This window comes from Vanellus vanellus (genome assembly GCF_965231255.1).
Source record: "Vanellus vanellus genome assembly, chromosome: 1".
NCBI classification, from domain to species: Eukaryota; Metazoa; Chordata; class Aves; order Charadriiformes; family Charadriidae; genus Vanellus; species Vanellus vanellus.
The window spans coordinates 82,125,674-82,147,060 of NC_138905.1; positions in this window are offsets into that span (position 1 = coordinate 82,125,674).

Consider the following 21,387-nt stretch of genomic DNA (forward strand, 5'->3'; position numbering starts at 1 on the left):
CTGTTGGCCGCCGAAAGTTAAAAAAGGTGCTTTTGTGGATAGAGTGCGCAGGAAAGCAGAGAGGGCCAAATTGTATGGGGCATTTGAAGGGGTTCCAGGAGGCAGTGAGGACCAGCATCACTTTTCCCCGCTGGCACCTTTGCTGTGGCAGCAAAAGCTGGACGTTGACTTCTTTGCTCTGTTGGTCGCCGAAAGTGAAAAATAGGGGCTTTTGAGGATAGAGTCCTCAGGAAATCAGAGAGGGCCAAAGTGTGTGGGGCATTTGAAGGGGTTCCAGGAGGCAGTGAGGACCAGCATCACTTTTCCCCGCTGGCACATTTGCTGTGGCAGCAAAAGCTGGACGTTTGTCTTTTTTTCTCTCTTGGCCGCCGAAAGTGAAAAATAGGGGCTTTTGAGGATAGAGTGCGCAGGAAAGCAGAGAGGGCCAAATTGTCTGGGGCATCTGAAGGAGTTCCAGGAGTCAGTGAGGACCAGCATCACTTTTCCCTGCTGCCACCTTTGCTATGGCACCAAAAGCTGGACGTTTGTCTTTTTTGCTTTGTTGGCCTCCGAAAGTTAAAAATAGGTGCTTTTGAGGATAGAGTGCGCAGGAAAGCAGAGAGGGCCAAATTTTCTGGGGCATTTGAAGGGGTTCCAGGAGGCAGTGAGGACCAGCATCACTTTTCCCCGCTGGCACCTTTGCTGTTGCAGCAAAAGCTGGACGTTGACTTCTTTGCTCTGTTGGCCGCCGAAAGTGAAAAAAGGTGCTTTTGAGGACAGAGTCTTCAGGAAATCAGAGAGGGCCAAACTGTGTGGAGCATTTGAAGGGGTTCCAGGAGGCAGTGAGGACCAGCATCACTTTTCCCCGCTGGCACCTTTGCTGTTGCTGCAAATGCTGGACGTTGAATTCTTTGCTCTGTTGGCCGCCGAAAGTGAAAAATAGGGGCTTTTGAGGATCTAGTCCTCAGGAAATCAGAGAGGGCCAAAGTGTGTGGGGCATTTGAAGGGGTTCCAGGAGGCAGTGAGGACCAGCATCACTTTTCCCCGCTGGCACCTTTGCTGTGGCAGCAAAAGCTGGACGTTTGTCTTTTTTGCTCTGTTGGCCGCCGAAAGTGAAAAATAGGGGCTTTTGAGGATAGAGTGCGCAGGAAAGCAGAGAGGGCCAAATTGTCTGGGGCATCTGAAGGAGTTCCAGGAGGCAGTGAGGACCAGCATCACTTTTCCCCGCTGGCACCTTTCCTGTTGCTGCAAAAGCTGGACGTTGACCTCATTGGTCTGTTGGCCCCCGAAAGTGAAAAAAGCTGCTTTTGAGCATAGAGTGCGCAGGAAAGCAGAGAGGGCCAAATTGTCTGGGGCATTTGAAGGGGTTCCAGGAGGCAGTGAGGACCAGCATCACTTTTCCCTGCTGGCACCTTTGCTGTGGCACCAAAAGGTGGACGTTTGTCCTTTTTGCTCTGTTGGCCGCCGAAATTTAAAAAAGGTGCTTTTGTGGATAGAGTGCGCAGGAAAGCAGAGAGGGCCAAATTGTATGGGGCATTTGAAGGGGTTCCAGGAGGCAGTGAGGACCAGCATCACTTTTCCCCGCTGGCACCTTTGCTGTGGCAGCAAAAGCTGGACGTTGACTTCTTTGCTCTGTTGGCCGCCGAAAGTGAAAAATAGGGGCTTTTGAGGATAGAGTCCTCAGGAAATCAGAGAGGGCTAAAGTGTGTGGTGCATTTGAAGGGGTTCCAGGAGGCAGTGAGGACCAGCATCACTTTTCCCCGCTGGCACCTTTGCTGTGGCAGCAAAAGCTGGACGTTTGACTTTTTTTCTCTCTTGGCCGCTGAAAGTGAAAAATAGGGGCTTTTGAGGATAGAGTACGCAGGAAAGCAGAGAGGGCCAAATTGTCTGGGGCATCTGAAGGAGTTCCAGGAGGCAGTGAGGACCAGCATCACTTTTCCCTGCTGCCACCTTTGCTATGGCACCAAAAGCTGGACGTTTGTCTTTTTTGCTCTGTTGGCCGCCGAAAGTGAAAAAAGGTGCTTTTGAGGATAGAGTGCGCAGGAAAGCAGAGAGGGCCAAATTGTCTGGGGCATTTGAAGGGGTTCCAGGAGGCAGTGAGGACCAGCATCACTTTTCCCCGCTGGCACCTTTGCTGTTGCAGCAAAATCTGGACGTTGACTTCTTTGCTCTGTTGGCCGCTGAAAGTGAAAAAAGATGCTTTTGAGGATAGAGTCCTCAGGAAATCAGAGAGGGCCAAAGTGTGTGGGGCATTTGAAGGGGTTCCAGGAGGCAGTGAGGACCAGCATCACTTTTCCCCGCTGGCACCTTTGCTGTGGCAGCAAAAGCTGGATGTTTGTCTTTTTTGCTCTCTTGGCCGCTGAAAGTTAAAAATAGGGGCTTTTGAGGATTGAGTTTGCAGGAAAGCAGAGAGGGCCAAATTGTCTGGGGCATTTGAAGGGGTTCCAGGAGCCAGTGAGGACCAGCATCACTTTTCCCCGCTGGCACCTTTGCTGTGGCAGCAAAAGATGGACGTTGACTTCTTTGCTCTGTTGGCCCCCGAAAGTGAAAAATAGGTGCTTTTGAGTATAGAGTGCGCAGGAAAGCAGAGAGGGCCAAATTGTATGGGGCATTTGAAGGGGTTCCAGGAGGCAGTGAGGACCAGCATCACATTTCCCTGCTGGCACCTGTGCTGCTGCAGCAAAAGTTGGACGTTTGTCTTTTTTGCTCTGTTGGGCGCCGAAAGTGAAAAATGGTGCTTTTGTGGATAGAGTGCGCAGGAAAGCAGAGAGGGCCAAATTGTGTGGGGCATTTAAATGGGTTCCAGGAGGCAGTGAGGACCAGCATCACTTTTCCCCGCTGGCACCTTTGCTGTTGCTGCAAAAGCTGGACGTTGACTTCTTTGCTCTGTTGGCCGCCGAAAGTGAAAAATAGGGGCTTTTGAGGATAGAGTCCTCAGGAAATCAGAGAGGGCTAAAGTGTGTGGTGCATTTGAAGGGGTTCCAGGAGGCAGTGAGGACCAGCATCACTTTTCCCCGCTGGCACCTTTGCTGTTGCTGCAAAAGCTGGACGTTTCTCTTTTTTGCTCTCTTGGCCGCTGAAAGTGAAAAATAGGGGCTTTTGAGGATAGAGTGCGCAGGAAAGCAGAGAGGGCCAAATTGTGTGGGGCATTTGAAGGGGTTCCAGGAGGCAGTGAGGACCAGCATCACTTTTCCCCGCTGGCACCTTCGCTGTGGCTGCAAAAGCTGGACTTTTGTCTTTTTTGCTCCCTTGGCCGCCGAAAGTTAAAAAAGGTGCTTTTGAGGATAGAGTGCGCAGGAAAGCAGAGAGGGCCAAATTGTCTGGGGCATCTGACGGAGTTCCAGGAGGCAGTGAGGACCAGCATCACTTTTCCCCGCTGGCACATTTGCTGTGGTAGCAAAACCTGGACGTTTGACTTCTTTGCTCTGTTGGCCGCCGAAAGTGAAAAATAGGGGCTTTTGAGGATAGATTCCTCAGGAAATCAGAGAGGGCTAAAGTGTGTGGTGCATTTGAAGGGGTTCCAGGAGGCAGTGAGGACCAGCATCACTTTTCCCCGCTGGCACCTTTGCTGTGGCAGCAAAAGATGGACGTTTGTCTTTTTTGCTCTCTTGGCCGCCGAAAGTGAAAAATAGGGGCTTTTGAGGATAGAGTGCGCAGGGAAGCAGAGAGGGCCAAATTGTCTAAGGCATCTGAAGGAGTTCCAGGAGGCAGTGAGGACCAGCATCACTTTTCCCCGCTGGCACATTTGCTGTGGCAGTAAAAGTTGGACGATTGTGTTTTTTCCTACAAACAACGCCGAGAGAAAAAAAGTGCTTTTGAGGATAGAGTTTGAAGGAAAGCAGAGAGGGCCAAATTGTGTGGGGCATTTGAAGGGGTTACAGGAGGCAGTGAGGACCAGCATCACTTTTCCCCGCTGGCACCTTTGCTGTGGCAGCAAAAGCTGGACGTTTGTCTTTTTTGCTCTGTTGGCTGCCGAAAGTGAAAAATAGGGGCTTTTGAGGATAGAGTGCGCAGGAAAGCAGAGAGGGCCAAATTGTCTGGGGCATTTGAAGGGGTTCCAGGAGGCAGTGAGGACCAGCATCACTTTTCCCTGCTGGCACCTTTGCTGTGGCACCAAAAGGTGGACGTTTGTCCTTTTTGCTCTGTTGGCCGCCGAAAGTTAAAAAAGGTGCTTTTGTGGATAGAGTGCGCAGGAAAGCAGAGAGGGCCAAATTGTATGGGGCATTTGAAGGGGTTCCAGGAGGCAGTGAGGACCAGCATCACTTTTCCCCGCTGGCACCTTTGCTGTGGCAGCAAAAGCTGGACGTTGACTTCTTTGCTCTGTTGGTCGCCGAAAGTGAAAAATAGGGGCTTTTGAGGATAGAGTCCTCAGGAAATCAGAGAGGGCTAAAGTGTGTGGTGCATTTGAAGGGGTTCCAGGAGGCAGTGAGGACCAGCATCACTTTTCCCCGCTGGCACATTTGCTGTGGCAGCAAAAGCTGGACGTTTGACTTTTTTTCTCTCTTGGCCGCCGAAAGTGAAAAATAGGGGCTTTTGAGGATAGAGTGCGCAGGAAAGCAGAGAGGGCCAAATTGTCTGGGGCATCTGAAGGAGTTCCAGGAGTCAGTGAGGACCAGCATCACTTTTCCCTGCTGCCACCTTTGCTATGGCACCAAAAGCTGGACGTTTGTCTTTTTTGCTTTGTTGGCCTCCGAAAGTTAAAAATAGGTGCTTTTGAGGATAGAGTGCGCAGGAAAGCAGAGAGGGCCAAATTTTCTGGGGCATTTGAAGGGGTTCCAGGAGGCAGTGAGGACCAGCATCACTTTTCCCCGCTGGCACCTTTGCTGTTGCAGCAAAAGCTGGACGTTGACTTCTTTGCTCTGTTGGCCGCCGAAAGTGAAAAAAGGTGCTTTTGAGGACAGAGTCTTCAGGAAATCAGAGAGGGCCAAACTGTGTGGAGCATTTGAAGGGGTTCCAGGAGGCAGTGAGGACCAGCATCACTTTTCCCCGCTGGCACCTTTGCTGTGGCAGCAAAAGCTGGACGTTGACTTCTTTGCTCTGTTGGCCGCCGAAAGTGAAAAATAGGGGCTTTTGAGGATCGAGTCCTCAGGAAATCAGAGAGGGCCAAATTGTGTGGGGCATTTGAAGGGGTTCCAGGAGGCAGTGAGGACCAGCATCACTTTTCCCCGCTGCCACCTTTGCTGTGGCAGCAAAAGCTGGACGTTTGTCTTTTTTGCTCTCTTGGCCGCCGAAAGTGAAAAATAGGAGCTTTTGAGGATCGAGTGCGCAGGAAAGCAGAGAGGGCCAAATTGTCTGGGGCATCTGAAGGAGTTCCAGGAGGCAGTGAGGACCAGCATCACTTTTCCCCGCTGGCACTTTTGCTGTGGCAGCAAAAGCTGGACGTTTGTCTTTTTTGCTCTGTCGGCTGCCGAAAGTGAAAAAAGGTGTTTTTGAGGATAGAGTGAGCAGGAAAGCAGAGAGTGCCAAATTGTATGGGGCATTTGAAGGGGTTCCAGGAGGCAGTGAGGACCAGCATCACTTTTCCCCGTTGGCACCTTTGCTGTTGCTGCAAATGCTGGACGTTTACTTCTTTGCTCTGTTGGCCGCCGAAAGTGAAAAATAGGGGCTTTTGAGGATCTAGTCCTCAGGAAATCAGAGAGGGCCAAAGTGTGTGGGGCATTTGAAGGGGTTCCAGGAGGCAGTGAGGACCAGCATCACTTTTCCCCGCTGGCACCTTTGCTGTGGCAGCAAAAGCTGGACGTTTGTCTTTTTTGCTCTGTTGGCCGCCGAAAGTGAAAAATAGGGGCTTTTGAGGATAGAGTGCGCAGGAAAGCAGAGAGGGCCAAATTGTCTGGGGCATCTGAAGGAGTTCCAGGAGGCAGTGAGGACCAGCATCACTTTTCCCCGCTGGCACCTTTCCTGTTGCTGCAAAAGCTGGACGTTGACCTCATTGGTCTGTTGGCCCCCGAAAGTGAAAAAAGCTGCTTTTGAGCATAGAGTGCGCAGGAAAGCAGAGAGGGCCAAATTGTCTGGGGCATTTGAAGGGGTTCCAGGAGGCAGTGAGGACCAGCATCACTTTTCCCTGCTGGCACCTTTGCTGTGGCACCAAAAGGTGGACGTTTGTCCTTTTTGCTCTGTTGGCCGCCGAAATTTAAAAAAGGTGCTTTTGTGGATAGAGTGCGCAGGAAAGCAGAGAGGGCCAAATTGTATGGGGCATTTGAAGGGGTTCCAGGAGGCAGTGAGGACCAGCATCACTTTTCCCCGCTGGCACCTTTGCTGTGGCAGCAAAAGCTGGACGTTGACTTCTTTGCTCTGTTGGCCGCCGAAAGTGAAAAATAGGGGCTTTTGAGGATAGAGTCCTCAGGAAATCAGAGAGGGCTAAAGTGTGTGGTGCATTTGAAGGGGTTCCAGGAGGCAGTGAGGACCAGCATCACTTTTCCCCGCTGGCACCTTTGCTGTGGCAGCAAAAGCTGGACGTTTGACTTTTTTTCTCTCTTGGCCGCTGAAAGTGAAAAATAGGGGCTTTTGAGGATAGAGTACGCAGGAAAGCAGAGAGGGCCAAATTGTCTGGGGCATCTGAAGGAGTTCCAGGAGGCAGTGAGGACCAGCATCACTTTTCCCTGCTGCCACCTTTGCTATGGCACCAAAAGCTGGATGTTTGTCTTTTTTGCTTTGTTGGCCTCCGAAAGTTAAAAATAGGTGCTTTTGAGGATAGAGTGCGCAGGAAAGCAGAGAGGGTCAAATTGTCTGGGGCATTTGAAGGGGTTCCAGGAGGCAGTGAGGACCAGCATCACTTTTCCCCGCTGGCACCTTTGCTGTGGCAGCAAAAGCTGGACGTTGACTTCTTTGCTCTGTTGGCCGCCGAAAGTGAAAAAAGGTGCTTTTGAGGACAGAGTCTTCAGGAAATCAGAGAGGGCCAAACTGTGTGGAGCATTTGAAGGGGTTCCAGGAGGCAGTGAGGACCAGCATCACTTTTCCCCGCTGGCACCTTTTCTGTGGCAGCAAAAGCTGGACGTTCGTCTTTTTTGCTCTCTTGGCCGCCGAAAGTGAAAAATAGGGGCTTTTGAGGATCGAGTTTGCAGGAAAGCAGAGAGGGCCAAATTGTCTGGGGCATCTGAAGGAGTTCCAGGAGGCAGTGAGGACCAGCATCACTTTTCCACGCTGGCACCTTTGCTGTGGCAGCAAAAGCTGGACGTTTGACTTCTTTGCTGTGTTGGCCCCCGAAAGTGAAAAAAGCTGCTTTTGAGGATCGAGTTTGCAGGAAAGCAGAGAGGGCCAAATTGTGTGGGGCATTTGAAGGGGTTCCAGGAGGCAGTGAGGACCAGCATCACTTTTCCCCGCTGGCACCTTTGCTGTTGCAGCAAAATCTGGACGTTGACTTCTTTGCTCTGTTGGCCGCTGAAAGTGAAAAAAGATGCTTTTGAGGATAGAGTCCTCAGGAAATCAGAGAGGGCCAAAGTGTGTGGGGCATTTGAAGGGGTTCCAGGAGGCAGTGAGGACCAGCATCACTTTTCCCCGCTGGCACCTTTGCTGTGGCAGCAAAAGCTGGATGTTTGTCTTTTTTGCTCTCTTGGCCGCTGAAAGTTAAAAATAGGGGCTTTTGAGGATTGAGTTTGCAGGAAAGCAGAGAGGGCCAAATTGTCTGGGGCATTTGAAGGGGTTCCAGGAGCCAGTGAGGACCAGCATCACTTTTCCCCGCTGGCACCTTTGCTGTGGCAGCAAAAGATGGACGTTGACTTCTTTGCTCTGTTGGCCCCCGAAAGTGAAAAATAGGTGCTTTTGAGTATAGAGTGCGCAGGAAAGCAGAGAGGGCCAAATTGTATGGGGCATTTGAAGGGGTTCCAGGAGGCAGTGAGGACCAGCATCACATTTCCCTGCTGGCACCTGTGCTGCTGCAGCAAAAGTTGGACGTTTGTCTTTTTTGCTCTGTTGGGCGCCGAAAGTGAAAAATGGTGCTTTTGTGGATAGAGTGCGCAGGAAAGCAGAGAGGGCCAATTTGTGTGGGGCATTTAAATGGGTTCCAGGAGGCAGTGAGGACCAGCATCACTTTTCCCCGCTGGCACCTTTGCTCTGGCAGCAAAAGATGGACGTTTGTCTTTTTTGCTGTCTTTGACGCCGAAAATAAAAAATAGGGGCTTTTGAGGATCGAATTTGCAGGAAAGCAGAGAGGGCCAAATTGTATGGGGCATTTGAAGGGGTTCCAGGAGGCAGTGAGGACCAGCATCACTTTTCCCTGCTGGCACCTTTGCTGTGGCACCAAAAGGTGGACGTTTGTCCTTTTTGCTCTGTTGGCCGCCGAAAGTTAAAAAAGGTGCTTTTGTGGATAGAGTGCGCAGGAAAGCAGAGAGGGCCAAATTGTATGGGGCATTTGAAGGGGTTCCAGGAGGCAGTGAGGACCAGCATCACTTTTCCCCGCTGGCACCTTTGCTGTGGCAGCAAAAGCTGGACGTTGACTTCTTTGCTCTGTTGGCCGCCGAAAGTGAAAAATAGGGGCTTTTGAGGATAGAGTCCTCAGGAAATCAGAGAGGGCTCAAGTGTGTGGTGCATTTGAAGGGGTTCCAGGAGGCAGTGAGGACCAGCGTCACTTTTCCCCGCTGGCACATTTGCTGTGGCAGCAAAAGCTGGACGTTTGACTTTTTTTCTCTCTTGGCCGCCGAAAGTGAAAAATAGGGGCTTTTGAGGATAGAGTGCGCAGGAAAGCAGAGAGGGCCAAATTGTCTGGGGCATCTGAAGGAGTTCCAGGAGGCAGTGAGGACCAGCATCACTTTTCCCCGCTGGCACTTTTGCTGTGGCAGCAAAAGCTGGACGTTTGTCTTTTTTGCTCTGTCGGCTGCCGAAAGTGAAAAAAGGTGTTTTTGAGGATAGAGTGAGCAGGAAAGCAGAGAGTGCCAAATTGTATGGGGCATTTGAAGGGGTTCCAGGAGGCAGTGAGGACCAGCATCACTTTTCCCCGTTGGCACCTTTGCTGTTGCTGCAAATGCTGGACGTTGACTTCTTTGCTCTGTTGGCCGCCGAAAGTGAAAAATAGGGGCTTTTGAGGATCTAGTCCTCAGGAAATCAGAGAGGGCCAAAGTGTGTGGGGCATTTGAAGGGGTTCCAGGAGGCAGTGAGGACCAGCATCACTTTTCCCCGCTGGCACCTTTGCTGTGGCAGCAAAAGCTGGACGTTTGTCTTTTTTGCTCTGTTGGCCGCCGAAAGTGAAAAATAGGGGCTTTTGAGGATAGAGTGCGCAGGAAAGCAGAGAGGGCCAAATTGTCTGGGGCATCTGAAGGAGTTCCAGGAGGCAGTGAGGACCAGCATCACTTTTCCCCGCTGGCACCTTTCCTGTTGCTGCAAAAGCTGGACGTTGACCTCATTGGTCTGTTGGCCCCCGAAAGTGAAAAAAGCTGCTTTTGAGCATAGAGTGCGCAGGAAAGCAGAGAGGGCCAAATTGTCTGGGGCATTTGAAGGGGTTCCAGGAGGCAGTGAGGACCAGCATCACTTTTCCCTGCTGGCACCTTTGCTGTGGCACCAAAAGGTGGACGTTTGTCCTTTTTGCTCTGTTGGCCGCCGAAATTTAAAAAAGGTGCTTTTGTGGATAGAGTGCGCAGGAAAGCAGAGAGGGCCAAATTGTATGGGGCATTTGAAGGGGTTCCAGGAGGCAGTGAGGACCAGCATCACTTTTCCCCGCTGGCACCTTTGCTGTGGCAGCAAAAGCTGGACGTTGACTTCTTTGCTCTGTTGGCCGCCGAAAGTGAAAAATAGGGGCTTTTGAGGATAGAGTCCTCAGGAAATCAGAGAGGGCTAAAGTGTGTGGTGCATTTGAAGGGGTTCCAGGAGGCAGTGAGGACCAGCATCACTTTTCCCCGCTGGCACCTTTGCTGTGGCAGCAAAAGCTGGACGTTTGACTTTTTTTCTCTCTTGGCCGCTGAAAGTGAAAAATAGGGGCTTTTGAGGATAGAGTACGCAGGAAAGCAGAGAGGGCCAAATTGTCTGGGGCATCTGAAGGAGTTCCAGGAGGCAGTGAGGACCAGCATCACTTTTTCCTGCTGGCCACCTTTGCTATGGCACCAAAAGCTGGACGTTTGTCTTTTTTGCTTTGTTGGCCTCCGAAAGTTAAAAATAGGTGCTTTTGAGGATAGAGTGCGCAGGAAAGCAGAGAGGGCCAAATTGTCTGGGGCATTTGAAGGGGTTCCAGGAGGCAGTGAGGACCAGCATCACTTTTCCCCGCTGGCACCTTTGCTGTGGCAGCAAAGCTGGACGTTGACTTCTTTGCTCTGTTGGCCGCCGAAAGTGAAAAAAGGTGCTTTTGAGGACAGAGTCTTCAGGAAATCAGAGAGGGCCAAACTGTGTGGAGCATTTGAAGGGGTTCCAGGAGGCAGTGAGGACCAGCATCACTTTTCCCCGCTGGCACCTTTTCTGTGGCAGCAAAAGCTGGACGTTCGTCTTTTTTGCTCTCTTGGCCGCCGAAAGTGAAAAATAGGGGCTTTTGAGGATCGAGTTTGCAGGAAAGCAGAGAGGGCCAAATTGTCTGGGGCATCTGAAGGGGTTCCAGGAGGCAGTGAGGACCAGCATCACTTTTCCACGCTGGCACCTTTGCTGTGGCAGCAAAAGCTGGACGTTTGACTTCTTTGCTGTGTTGGCCCCCGAAAGTGAAAAAAGCTGCTTTTGAGGATCGAGTTTGCAGGAAAGCAGAGAGGGCCAAATTGTGTGGGGCATTTGAAGGGGTTCCAGGAGGCAGTGAGGACCAGCATCACTTTTCCCCGCTGGCACCTTTGCTGTTGCAGCAAAATCTGGACGTTGACTTCTTTGCTCTGTTGGCCGCTGAAAGTGAAAAAAGATGCTTTTGAGGATAGAGTCCTCAGGAAATCAGAGAGGGCCAAAGTGTGTGGGGCATTTGAAGGGGTTCCAGGAGGCAGTGAGGACCAGCATCACTTTTCCCCGCTGGCACCTTTGCTGTGGCAGCAAAAGCTGGATGTTTGTCTTTTTGCTCTCTTGGCCGCTGAAAGTTAAAAATAGGGGCTTTTGAGGATTGAGTTTGCAGGAAAGCAGAGAGGGCCAAATTGTCTGGGGCATTTGAAGGGGTTCCAGGAGCCAGTGAGGACCAGCATCACTTTTCCCCGCTGGCACCTTTGCTGTGGCAGCAAAAGATGGACGTTGACTTCTTTGCTCTGTTGGCCCCCGAAAGTGAAAAATAGGTGCTTTTGAGTATAGAGTGCGCAGGAAAGCAGAGAGGGCCAAATTGTATGGGGCATTTGAAGGGGTTCCAGGAGGCAGTGAGGACCAGCATCACATTTCCCTGCTGGCACCTGTGCTGCTGCAGCAAAAGTTGGACGTTTGTCTTTTTTGCTCTGTTGGGCGCCGAAAGTGAAAAATGGTGCTTTTGTGGATAGAGTGCGCAGGAAAGCAGAGAGGGCCAAATTGTGTGGGGCATTTAAATGGGTTCCAGGAGGCAGTGAGGACCAGCATCACTTTTCCCCGCTGGCACCTTTGCTCTGGCAGCAAAAGATGGACGTTTGTCTTTTTTGCTGTCTTTGACGCCGAAAATAAAAAATAGGGGCTTTTGAGGATCGAATTTGCAGGAAAGCAGAGAGGGCCAAATTGTATGGGGCATTTGAAGGGGTTCCAGGAGGCCAGTGAGGACCAGCATCACTTTTCCCTGCTGGCACCTTTGCTGTGGCACCAAAAGGTGGACGTTTGTCCTTTTTGCTCTGTTGGCCGCCGAAAGTTAAAAAAGGTGCTTTTGTGGATAGAGTGCGCAGGAAAGCAGAGAGGGCCAAATTGTATGGGGCATTTGAAGGGGTTCCAGGAGGCAGTGAGGACCAGCATCACTTTTCCCCGCTGGCACCTTTGCTGTGGCAGCAAAAGCTGGACGTTGACTTCTTTGCTCTGTTGGCCGCCGAAAGTGAAAAATAGGGGCTTTTGAGGATAGAGTCCTCAGGAAATCAGAGAGGGCTCAAGTGTGTGGTGCATTTGAAGGGGTTCCAGGAGGCAGTGAGGACCAGCGTCACTTTTCCCCGCTGGCACATTTGCTGTGGCAGCAAAAGCTGGACGTTTGACTTTTTTTCTCTCTTGGCCGCCGAAAGTGAAAAATAGGGGCTTTTGAGGATAGAGTGCGCAGGAAAGCAGAGAGGGCCAAATTGTCTGGGGCATCTGAAGGAGTTCCAGGAGGCAGTGAGGACCAGCATCACTTTTCCCTGCTGCCACCTTTGCTATGGCACCAAAAGCTGGACGTTTGTCTTTTTTGCTTTGTTGGCCTCCGAAAGTTAAAAATAGGTGCTTTTGAGGATAGAGTGCGCAGGAAAGCAGAGAGGGCCAAATTTTCTGGGGCATTTGAAGGGGTTCCAGGAGGCAGTGAGGACCAGCATCACTTTTCCCCGCTGGCACCTTGCTGTGGCAGCAAAAGCTGGACGTTGACTTCTTTGCTCTGTTGGCCGCCGAAAGTGAAAAAAGGTGCTTTTGAGGACAGAGTCTTCAGGAAATCAGAGAGGGCCAAACTGTGTGGATCATTTGAAGGGGTTCCAGGAGGCAGTGAGGACCAGCATCACTTTTCCCCGCTGGCACCTTTGCTGTGGCAGCAAAAGCTGGACGTTGACTTCTTTGCTCTGTTGGCCGCCGAAAGTGAAAAATAGGGGCTTTTGAGGATCGAGTCCTCAGGAAATCAGAGAGGGCCAAATTGTGTGGGGCATTTGAAGGGGTTCCAGGAGGCAGTGAGGACCAGCATCACTTTTCCCCGCTGCCACCTTTGCTGTGGCAGCAAAAGCTGGACGTTTGTCTTTTTTGCTCTCTTGGCCGCCGAAAGTGAAAAATAGGAGCTTTTGAGGATCGAGTGCGCAGGAAAGCAGAGAGGGCCAAATTGTCTGGGGCATCTGAAGGAGTTCCAGGAGGCAGTGAGGACCAGCATCACTTTTCCCCGCTGGCACTTTTGCTGTGGCAGCAAAAGCTGGACGTTTGTCTTTTTGCTCTGTCGGCTGCCGAAAGTGAAAAAAGGTGTTTTTGAGGATAGAGTGAGCAGGAAAGCAGAGAGTGCCAAATTGTATGGGGCATTTGAAGGGGTTCCAGGAGGCAGTGAGGACCAGCATCACTTTTCCCCGTTGGCACCTTTGCTGTTGCTGCAAATGCTGGACGTTGACTTCTTTGCTCTGTTGGCCGCCGAAAGTGAAAAATAGGGGCTTTTGAGGATCTAGTCCTCAGGAAATCAGAGAGGGCCAAAGTGTGTGGGGCATTTGAAGGGGTTCCAGGAGGCAGTGAGGACCAGCATCACTTTTCCCCGCTGGCACCTTTGCTGTGGCAGCAAAAGCTGGACGTTTGTCTTTTTTGCTCTGTTGGCCGCCGAAAGTGAAAAATAGGGGCTTTTGAGGATAGAGTGCGCAGGAAAGCAGAGAGGGCCAAATTGTCTGGGGCATCTGAAGGAGTTCCAGGAGGCAGTGAGGACCAGCATCACTTTTCCCCGCTGGCACCTTTGCTGTTGCTGCAAAAGCTGCACGTTGACTTCTTTGCTCTGTTGGCCCCCGAAAGTGAAAAAAGCTGCTTTTGAGGATAGAGTGCGCAGAAAGCAGAGAGGGCCAAATTGTCTGGGGCATCTGAAGGAGTTCCAGGAGGCAGTGAGGACCAGCATCACTTTTCCACGCTGGCACCTTTGCTGTGGCAGCAAAGCTGGACGTTTGACTTCTTTGCTGTGTTGGCCCCCGAAAGTGAAAAAAGCTGCTTTTGAGGATCGAGTTTGCAGGAAAGCAGAGAGGGCCAAATTGTGTGGGGCATTTGAAGGGGTTCCAGGAGGCAGTGAGGACCAGCATCACTTTTCCCCGCTGGCACCTTTGCTGTGGCAGCAAAAGCTGGATGTTTGTCTTTTTTGCTCTCTTGGCCGCTGAAAGTTAAAAATAGGGGCCTTTTGAGGATCGAGTTTGCAGGAAAGCAGAGAGGGCCAAATTGTCTGGGGCATTTGAAGGGGTTCCAGGAGCCAGTGAGGACCAGCATCACTTTTCCCCGCTGGCACCTTTGCTGTGGCAGCAAAAGATGGACGTTGACTTCTTTGCTCTGTTGGCCCCCGAAAGTGAAAAATAGGTGCTTTTGAGTATAGAGTGCGCAGGAAAGCAGAGAGGGCCAAATTGTATGGGGCATTTGAAGGGGTTCCAGGAGGCAGTGAGGACCAGCATCACATTTCCCTGCTGGCACCTGTGCTGCTGCAGCAAAAGTTGGACGTTTGTCTTTTTTGCTCTGTTGGGCGCCGAAAGTGAAAAATGGTGCTTTTGTGGATAGAGTGCGCAGGAAAGCAGAGAGGGCCAAATTGTGTGGGGCATTTAAATGGGTTCCAGGAGGCAGTGAGGACCAGCATCACTTTTCCCCGCTGGCACCTTTGCTGTGGCAGCAAAAGCTGGACGTTTGTCTTTTTTGTTCTGTTGGCTGCCTAAAGTGAAAAATAGGGGCTTTTGAGGATAGAGTGCGCAGGAAAGCAGAGAGGGCCAAATTGTGTGACGCATCTGAAGGAGTTCCAGGGGCAGTGAGGACCAGCATCATTTTTCCCTGCTGGCACCTTTGCTGTTGCTGCAAAAGCTGGACGTTGACTTCTTTGCTCTGTGGCCCCCGAAAGTGAAAAAAGGTGCTTTTGAGGATAGAGTGGGCAGGAAAGCAGAGAGGGCCAAATTGTGTGGGGCATTTGAAGGGGTTCCAGGAGGCAGTGAGGACCAGCATCACTTTTCCCGCTGCCACCTTTGCTGTGGCAGCAAAAGCTGGACGTTGACTTCTTTGCTCTGTTGGCCGCCGAAAGTGAAAAAAGCTGCTTTTGAGGATAGAGTCCTCAGGAAATCAGAGAGGGCCAAAGTGTGTGGGGCATTTGAAGGGGTTCCAGGAGGCAGTGAGGACCAGCATCACTTTTCCCCGCTGGCACCTTTGCTGTGGCAGCAAAAGCTGGATGTTTGTCTTTTTTGCTCTCTTGGCCGCTGAAAGTTAAAAATAGGGGCTTTTGAGGATCGAGTTTGCAGGAAAGCAGAGAGGGCCAAATTGTCTGGGGCATTTGAAGGGGTTCCAGGAGCCAGTGAGGACCAGCATCACTTTTCCCCGCTGGCACCTTTGCTGTGGCAGCAAAAGATGGACGTTTACTTCTTTGCTCTGTTGGCCCCCGAAAGTGAAAAATAGGTGCTTTTGAGTATAGAGTGCGCAGGAAAGCAGAGAGGGCCAAATTGTATGGGGCATTTGAAGGGGTTCCAGGAGGCAGTGAGGACCAGCATCACATTTCCCTGCTGGCACCTGTGCTGCTGCAGCAAAAGTTGGACGTTTGTCTTTTTTGCTCTGTTGGGCGCCGAAAGTGAAAAATGGTGCTTTTGTGGATAGAGTGCGCAGGAAAGCAGAGAGGGCCAAATTGTGTGGGGCATTTAATGGGTTCCAGGAGGCAGTGAGGACCAGCATCACTTTTCCCCGCTGGCACCTTTGCTGTGGCAGCAAAAGCTGGACGTTTGTCTTTTTTGCTCTGTTTGCTGCCTAAAGTGAAAAATAGGGGCTTTTGAGGATAGAGTGCGCAGGAAAGCAGAGAGGGCCAAATTGTGTGACGCATCTGAAGGAGTTCCAGGGGGCAGTGAGGACCAGCATCATTTTTTCCCTGCTGGCACCTTTGCTGTTGCTGCAAAAGCTGACGTTGACTTCTTTGCTCTGTTGGCCCCCGAAAGTGAAAAAAGCTGCTTTTGAGGATAGAGTGGGCAGGAAAGCAGAGAGGGCAAAATTGTCTGGGGCATTTGAAGGGGTTCCAGGAGGCAGTGAGGACCAGCATCACTTTTCCCCGCTGGCACATTTGCTGTGGCAGCAAAAGCTGGACGTTTTTCTTTCTTTGCTCTGTTGGCCGCCGAAAGTGAAAAATAGGGGCTTTTTAGGATAGAGTGCGCAGGAAAGCAGAGAGGGCCAAATTGTATGGGGCATTTGAAGGGGTTCCAGGAGGCAGTGAGGACCAGCATCACTTTTCCCTGCTGGCACCTTTGCTTGTGGCAGCAAAAGCTGGACGTTTGTCTTTTTTGCTCCAACCAGCGGCGAAAGTGAAAAAAGGTGCTTTTGAGGATAGAGTGGGCGGGAAAGCAGAGAGGGCCAAATTGTGTGGGGCATTTGAAGGGGTTCCAGGAGGCAGTGAGGACCAGCATCACTTTTCCCCGCTGGCACTTTTTCTGTGGCAACAAATGATGGACGTTTGTCCTTTTCGCCCTGTTGGCCTCCGAAAGTTAAAAAGGTGCTTTGTGGATAGAGTGCGCAGGAAAGCAGAGAGGGCCAAATTGTATGGGGCATTTGAAGGGGTTCCAGGAGGCAGTGAGGACCAGCATCACTTTTCCCCGCTGGCACCTGTGCTGTGGCAGTAAAAGCTGGACGTTTGTCTTTTTTGCTCTCTTGGCCGCCGAAAGTGAAAAATAGGGGCTTTTGAGGATAGAGTGCGCAGGAAAGCAGAGAGGGCCAAATTGTCTGGGGCATCTGAAGGAGTTCCAGGAGGCAGTGAGGACCAGCATCACTTTTCCCCGCTGGCACCTTTCCTGTTGCTGCAAAAGCTGGACGTTGACCTCATTGGTCTGTTGGCCCCCGAAAGTGAAAAAAGCTGCTTTTGAGCATAGAGTGCGCAGGAAAGCAGAGAGGGGCCAAATTGTCTGGGGCATTTGAAGGGGTTCCAGGAGGCAGTGAGGACCAGCATCACTTTTCCCTGCTGGCACCTTTGCTGTGGCACCAAAAGGTGGACGTTTGTCCTTTTTGCTCTGTTGGCCGCCGAAATTTAAAAAAGGTGCTTTTGTGGATAGAGTGCGCAGGAAAGCAGAGAGGGCCAAATTGTATGGGGCATTTGAAGGGGTTCCAGGAGGCAGTGAGGACCAGCATCACTTTTCCCGCTGGCACCTTTGCTGTGGCAGCAAAAGCTGGACGTTGACTTCTTTGCTCTGTTGGCCGCCGAAAGTGAAAAATAGGGGCTTTTGAGGATAGAGTCCTCAGGAAATCAGAGAGGGCTAAAGTGTGTGGTGCATTTGAAGGGGTTCCAGGAGGCAGTGAGGACCAGCATCACTTTTCCCCGCTGGCACCTTTGCTGTGGCAGCAAAAGCTGACGTTTGACTTTTTTTCTCTCTTGGCCGCTGAAAGTGAAAAATAGGGGCTTTTGAGGATAGAGTACGCAGAAAGCAGAGAGGGCCAAATTGTCTGGGGCATCTGAAGGAGTTCCAGGAGGCAGTGAGGACCAGCATCACTTTTCCCTGCTGCCACCTTTGCTATGGCACCAAAAGCTGGACGTTTGTCTTTTTTGCTTTGTTGGTCTCCGAAAGTTAAAAATAGGTGCTTTTGAGGATAGAGTGCGCAGGAAAGCAGAGAGGGCCAAATTGTCTGGGGCATTTGAAGGGGTTCCAGGAGGCAGTGAGGACCAGCATCACTTTTCCCCGCTGGCACCTTTGCTGTGGCAGCAAAGCTGGACGTTGACTTCTTTGCTCTGTTGGCCGCCGAAAGTGAAAAAAGGTGCTTTTGAGGACAGAGTCTTCAGGAAATCAGAGAGGGCCAAACTGTGTGGAGCATTTGAAGGGGTTCCAGGAGTCAGTGAGGACCAGCATCACTTTTCCCCGCTGGCACCTTTTCTGTGGCAGCAAAAGCTGGACGTTCGTCTTTTTTGCTCTCTTGGCCGCCGAAAGTGAAAAATAGGGGCTTTTGAGGATCGAGTTTGCAGGAAAGCAGAGAGGGCCAAATTGTCTGGGGCATCTGAAGGAGTTCCAGGAGGCAGTGAGGACCAGCATCACTTTTCCACGCTGGCACCTTTGCTGTGGCAGCAAAAGCTGGACGTTTGACTTCTTTGCTGTGTTGGCCCCCGAAAGTGAAAAAAGCTGCTTTTGAGGATCGAGTTTGCAGGAAAGCAGAGAGGGCCAAATTGTGTGGGGCATTTGAAGGGGTTCCAGGAGGCAGTGAGGACCAGCATCACTTTTCCCCGCTGGCACCTTTGCTGTTGCAGCAAAATCTGGACCGTTGACTTCTTTGCTCTGTTGGCCGCTGAAAGTGAAAAAAGATGCTTTTGAGGATAGAGTCCTCAGGAAATCAGAGAGGGCCAAAGTGTGTGGGGCATTTGAAGGGGTTCCAGGAGGCAGTGAGGACCAGCATCACTTTTCCCCGCTGGCACCTTTGCTGTGGCAGCAAAGCTGGATGTTTGTCTTTTTTGCTCTCTTGGCCGCTGAAAGTTAAAAATAGGGGCTTTTGAGGATTGAGTTTGCAGGAAAGCAGAGAGGGCCAAATTGTATGGGGCATTTGAAGGGGTTCCAGGAGGCAGTGAGGACCAGCATCACTTTTCCCTGCTGGCACCTTTGCTGTGGCACCAAAAGGGTGGACGTTTGTCCTTTTTGCTCTGTTGGCCGCCGAAAGTTAAAAAAGGTGCTTTTGTGGATAGAGTGCGCAGGAAAGCAGAGAGGGCCAAATTGTATGGGGGCATTTGAAGGGGTTCCAGGAGGCAGTGAGGACCAGCATCACTTTTCCCCGCTGGCACCTTTGCTGTGGCAGCAAAAGATGGACGTTTTTCTTCTTTGCTCTGTTGGCCGCCGAAAGTGAAAAATAGGGGCTTTTTAGGATAGAGTGCGCAGGAAAGCAGAGAGGGCCAAATTGTATGGGGCATTTGAAGGGGTTCCAGGAGGCAGTGAGGACCAGCATCACTTTTCCCTGCTGGCACCTTTGCTGTGGCAGCAAAAGCTGGACGTTTGTCTTTTTGCTCCAACCAGCGGCGAAAGTGAAAAAAGGTGCCTTTGAGGATAGAGTGGGCGGAAAGCAGAGAGTGCCAAATTGTGTGGGGCATTTGAAGGGGTTCCAGGAGGCAGTGAGGACCAGCATCACTTTTCCCCGCTGGCACCTTTTCTGTGGCAACAAATGATGGACGTTTGTCCTTTTCGCCCTGTTGGCCTCCGAAAGTTAAAAAAGGTGCTTTGTGGATAGAGTGCGCAGGAAAGCAGAGAGGGCCAAATTGTATGGGGCATTTGAAGGGGTTCCAGGAGGCAGTGAGGACCAGCATCACTTTTCCCCGCTGGCACTGTGCTGTGGCAGTAAAAGCTGGACGTTTGTCTTTTTTGCTCTCTTGGCCGCCGAAAGTGAAAAATAGGGGCTTTTGAGGATAGAGTGCGCAGGAAAGCAGAGAGGGCCAAATTGTCTGGGGCATCTGAAGGAGTTCCAGGAGGCAGTGAGACCAGCATCACTTTTCCCCGCTGGCACCTTTTCCTGTTGCTGCAAAAGCTGGACGTTGACCTCATTGGTCTGTTGGCCCCCGAAAGTGAAAAAAGCTGCTTTTGAGCATAGAGTGCGCAGGAAAGCAGAGAGGCCAAATTGTCTGGGGCATTTGAAGGGGTTCCAGGAGGCAGTGAGGACCAGCATCACTTTTCCCTGCTGGCACCTTTGCTGTGGCACCAAAAGGTGGACGTTTGTCCTTTTTGCTCTGTTGGCCGCCGAAATTTAAAAAGGTGCTTTTGTGGATAGAGTGCGCAGGAAAGCAGAGAGGGCCAAATTGTATGGGGCATTTGAAGGGGTTCCAGGAGGCAGTGAGGACCAGCATCACTTTTCCCCGCTGGCACCTTTGCTGTGGCAGCAAAAGCTGGACGTTGACTTCTTTGCTCTGTTGGCCGCCGAAAGTGAAAAATAGGGGCTTTTGAGGATAGAGTCCTCAGGAAATCAGAGAGGGCTAAAGTGTGTGGTGCATTTGAAGGGGTTCCAGGAGGCAGTGAGGACCAGCATCACTTTTCCCCGCTGGCACCTTTGCTGTGGCAGCAAAGCTGGACGTTTGACTTTTTTCTCTCTTGGCCGCTGAAAGTGAAAAATAGGGGCTTTTGAGGATAGAGTATGCAGGAAAGCAGAGAGGGCCAAATTGTCTGGGGCATCTGAAGGAGTTCCAGGAGGCAGTGAGGGACCAGCATCACTTTTCCCTGCTGCCACCTTTGCTATGGCACCAAAAGCTGGACGTTTGTTTTTTTTGCTTTGTTGGCCTCCGAAAGTTTAAAAATAGGTGCTTTTGAGGATAGAGTGCGCAGGAAAGCAGAGAGGGCCAAATTGTCTGGGGCATTTGAAGGGGTTCCAGGAGGCAGTGAGGACCAGCATCACTTTTCCCCGCTGGCACCTTTGCTGTGGCAGCAAAAGCTGGACGTTGACTTCTTTGCTCTGTTTGGCCGCCGAAAGTGAAAAAAGGTGCTTTTGAGGACAGAGTCTTCAGGAAATCAGAGGAGGGCCAAACTGTGTGGAGCATTTGAAGGGGTTCCAGGAGGCAGTGAGGACCAGCATCACTTTTCCCTGCTGGCACCTTTTCTGTGGCAGCAAAAGCTGGACGTTCGTCTTTTTTGCTCTCTTGGCCGCCGAAAGTGAAAAATAGGGGCTTTTGAGGATCGAGTTTGCAGGAAAGCAGAGAGGGCCAAATTGTCTGGGGCATCTGAAGGAGTTCCAGGAGGCAGTGAGGACCAGCATCACTTTTCCACGCTGGCACCTTTGCTGTGGCAGCAAAAGCTGGACGTTTGACTTCTTTGCTGTGTTGGCCCCCGAAAGTGAAAAAAGCTGCTTTTGAGGATCGAGTTTGCAGGAAAGCAGAGAGGGCCAAATTGTGTGGGGCATTTGAAGGGGTTCCAGGAGGCAGTGAGGACCAGCATCACTTTCCCCGCTGGCACCTTTGCTGTTGCAGCAAATCTGGACGTTGACTTCTTTGCTCTGTTGGCCGCTGAAAGTGAAAAAAGATGCTTTTGAGGAATAGAGTCCTCAGGAAATCAGAGAGGGCCAAAGTGTGTGGGGCATTTGAAGGGGTTCCAGGAGGCAGTGAGGACCAGCATCACTTTTCCCGCTGGCACCTTTGCTGTGGCAGCAAAAGCTGGATGTTTGTCTTTTTTTGCTCTCTTGGCCGCTGAAAGTTAAAAATAGGGGCTTTGAGGATTGAGTTTGCAGGAAGCAGAGAGGGCCAAATTGTCTGGGCATTTGAAGGGGTTCCAGGAGCCAGTGAGGACCAGCATCACCTTTTCCCCGCTGGCACCTTTGCTGTGGCAGCAAAAGATGGACGTTGACTTCTTTGCTCTGTTGGCCCCGAAAGTGAAAAATAGGTGCTTTTGAGTATAGAGTGCGCAGGAAAGCAGAGAGGGCCAAATTGTATGGGGCATTTGAAGGGGTTCCAGGAGGCAGTGAGGACCAGCATCACATTTCCCTGCTGGCACCTGTGCTGCTGCAGCAAAAGTTGGACGTTTGTCTTTTTTTGCTCTGTTGGGCGCCGAAAGTGAAAAATGGTGCTTTTGTGGATAGAGTGCGCAGGAAAGCAGAGAGGGCCAAATTGTGTGGGGCATTTAAATGGGTTCCAGGAGGCAGTGAGGACCAGCATCACTTTTCCCCGCTGGCACCTTTGCTCTGGCAGCAAAAGATGGACGTTTGTCTTTTTTTGCTGTCTTTGACGCCGAAAATAAAAAATAGGGGCTTTTGAGGATCGAATTTGCAGGAAAGCAGAGAGGGCCAAATTGTATG